Below are 3,798 nucleotides of genomic sequence, written 5' to 3'. Positions count from 1 at the left end.
TTTTGCAGTTTTCCATGGGGTATTTTGTATGGGGAAAACCGACCCATGCCCGTATCTCCGTACCTAAGCGTCTGACGGTCTTGGACCCCTTTAGGTAAAAGTTGCATTTCGTCGAGCTGAACATTTCACTAGAACATCGCGAAACGATCCGACGACTCCTTCTGGGAGTTTTTGGGGTCCGAAGGTTTTCTGGGACTTAGTCTCTGGAGCAACATTTCTGAAGCTCGGCACGAGCAACCACGCACGTGTCTTATATCTCCGTAAGTAAGGGTCTGACGGTCTTGGACACCTTTAGCAAAAAGTTGCGTCTTATCGAATGGAACATTTCACTAGAACACCACGAAACGATCCGACCACTCCTTCGACCTGTTTTGGGGTTTTGCAGTTTTCCATGGGGTATTTTGTATGGGGAAAACCGACCCATGCCCGTATCTCCGTACCTAAGCGTCTGACGGTCTTGGACCCCTTTAGGTAAAAGTTGCATACCGTCGAGCTGAACATTTCACTAGAACATCGCGAAACGATCCGACGCCTCCTTCTGGGAGTTTTTGGGGTCGGAAGGTTTTCTGGGACTTAGTCTCTGGAGCAACAATTCTGAAGCTCGGCACGGGCAACCACGCACGTGTCTTATATCTCCGTAAGTAAGTGTCTGACGGTCTTGGACACCTTTAGCAAAAAGTTGCGCCCTATCGAATGGAACATTTCACTAGAACACCACGAAACGATCCGACCACTCCTTCGACCAGTTTTGGGGTTTTGCAGTTTTCCATGGGGTATTTTGTATGGGGAAAACCGACCCATGCCCGTATCTCCGTACCTAAGCGTCTGACGGTCTTGAACCCCTTTAGGTAAAAGTTGCATTTCGTCGAGCTGAACATTTCACTAGAACATTGCGAAACGATCCGACGACTCCTTCTGGGAGTTTTTGGGGTCGGAAGGTTTTCTGGGACTTAGTCTCTGGAGCAACATTTCTGAAGCTCGGCACGAGCAACCACGCACGTGTCTTATATCTCCGTAAGTAAGTGTCTGACGGTCTTGGACACCTTTAGCAAAAAGTTGCGCCCTATCGAATGGAACATTTCACTAGAACACCACGAAACGATCCGACCACTCCTTCGACCTGTTTTGGGGTTTTGCAGTTTTCCACGGGGTATTTTATATGGGGAAAACCGACCCATGCCCGTATCTCCGTACCTAAGCGTCTGACGGTCTTGGACCCCTTTAGGTAAAAGTTGCATTCCGTCGAGCTGAACATTTCGCTAGAACATCGCGAAACGATCCGACGACTCCTTCTGAGAGTTTTTGGGGTCGGAAGGTTTTCTGGGACTTAGTCGTTGGAGCAACATTTCTGAAGCTCGGCACGAGCAACCACGCACGTGTCTGATATCTCCGTAAGTAAGGGTCTGACGGTCTTGGACACCTTTAGCAAAAAGTTGCGCCCTATCGAATGGAACATTTCACTAGAACACCACGAAACGATCCGACCACTCCTTCGACCTGTTTTGGGGTTTTGCAGTTTTCCATGGGGTATTTTGTATGGGGAAAACCGACCCATGCCCGTATCTCCGTACCTAAGCGTCTGACGGTCTTGGACCCCTTTAGGTAAAAGTTGCATTTCGTCGAGCTGAACATTTCACTAGAACATCGCGAAACGATCCGACGACTCCTTCTGGGAGTTTTTGGGGTCGGAAGGTTTTCTGGGACTTAGTCTCTGGAGCAACATTTCTGAAGCTCGGCACGAGCAACCACGCACGTGTCTTATATCTCCGTAAGTAAGTGTCTGACGGTCTTGGACACCTTTAGCAAAAAGTTGCGCCCTATCGAATGGAACATTTCACTAGAACACCACGAAACGATCCGACCACTCCTTCGACCTGTTTTGGGGTTTTGCAGTTTTCCATGGGGTATTTTGTATGGGGAAAACCGACCCATGCCCGTATCTCCGTACCTAAGCGTCTGACGGTCTTGGACCCCTTTAGGTAAAAGTTGCATTCCGTCGAGCTGAACATTTCACTAGAACATCGCGAAACGATCCGACCACTCCTTCTGGGAGTTTTTGGGGTCGGAAGGTTTTCTGGGACTTAGTCTCTGGAGCAACATTTCTGAAGCTCGGCACGAGCAACCACGCACGTGTCTTATATCTCCGTAAGTAAGTGTCTGACGGTCTTGGACACCTTTAGCAAAAAGTTGCGCCCTATCGAATGGAACATTTCACTAGAACACCACGAAACGATCCGACCACTCCTTCGACCTGTTTTGGGGTTTTGCAGTTTTCCATGGGGTATTTTGTATGGGGAAAACCGACCCATGCCCGTATCTCCGTACCTAAGCGTCTGACGGTCTTGGACCCCTTTAGGTAAAAGTTGCATTCCGTCGAGCTGAACATTTCACTAGAACATCGCGAAACGATCCGACGCCTCCTTCTGGGAGTTTTTGGGGTCCGAAGGTTTTCTGGGACTTAGTCTCTGGAGCAACATTTCTGAAGCTCGGCACGAGCAACCACGCACGTGTCTTATATCTCCGTAAGTAAGGGTCTGACGGTCTTGGACACCTTTAGCAAAAAGTTGCGCCCTATCGAATGGAACATTTCACTAGAACACCACGAAACGATCCGACCACTCCTTCGACCTGTTTTGGGGTTTTGCAGTTTTCCATGGGGTATTTTGTATGGGGAAAACCGACCCATGCCCGTATCTCCGTACCTAAGCGTCTGACGGTCTTGGACCCCTTTAGGTAAAAGTTGCATTTCGTCGAGCTGAACATTTCACTAGAACATCGCGAAACGATCCGACGACTCCTTCTGGGAGTTTTTGGGGTCGGAAGGTTTTCTGGGACTTAGTCTCTGGAGCAACATTTCTGAAGCTCGGCACGAGCAACCACGCACGTGTCTTATATCTCCGTAAGTAAGGGTCTGACGGTCTTGGACACCTTTAGCAAAAAGTTGCGCCCTATCGAATGGAACATTTCACTAGAACACCACGAAACGATCCGACCACTCCTTCGACCTGTTTTTGGGTTTTGCAGTTTTCCATGGGGTATTTTGTATGGGGAAAACCGACCCATGCCCGTATCTCCGTACCTAAGCGTCTGACGGTCTTGGACCCCTTTAGGTAAAAGTTGCATACCGTCGAGCTGAACATTTCACTAGAACATCGCGAAACGATCCGACGACTCCTTCTGGGAGTTTTTGGGGTCCGAAGGTTTTCTGGGACTTAGTCTCTGGAGCAACATTTCTGAAGCTCGGCACGAGCAACCACGCACGTGTCTTATATCTCCGTAAGTAAGGGTCTGACGGTCTTGGACACCTTTAGCAAAAAGTTGCGCCCTATCGAATGGAACATTTCACTAGAACACCACGAAACGATCCGACCACTCCTTCGACCTGTTTTGGGGTTTTGCAGTTTTCCATGGGGTATTTTGTATGGGGAAAACCGACCCATGCCCGTATCTCCGTACCTAAGCGTCTGACGGTCTTGAACCCCTTTAGGTAAAAGTTGCATTTCGTCGAGCTGAACATTTCACTAGAACATTGCGAAACGATCCGACGACTCCTTCTGGGAGTTTTTGGGGTCGGAAGGTTTTCTGGGACTTAGTCTCTGGAGCAACATTTCTGAAGCTCGGCACGAGCAACCACGCACGTGTCTTATATCTCCGTAAGTAAGTGTCTGACGGTCTTGGACACCTTTAGCAAAAAGTTGCGCCCTATCGAATGGAACATTTCACTAGAACACCACGAAACGATCCGACCATTCCTTCGACCTGTTTTGGGGTTTTGCAGTTTTCCATGGGGTATTTTGT

The sequence above is a fragment of the Anopheles nili genome (assembly GCF_943737925.1).
Source record: "Anopheles nili chromosome X unlocalized genomic scaffold, idAnoNiliSN_F5_01 X_unloc_2, whole genome shotgun sequence".
NCBI classification, from domain to species: domain Eukaryota; kingdom Metazoa; phylum Arthropoda; class Insecta; order Diptera; family Culicidae; genus Anopheles; species Anopheles nili.
This window is presented reverse-complemented; position numbering follows the sequence as displayed.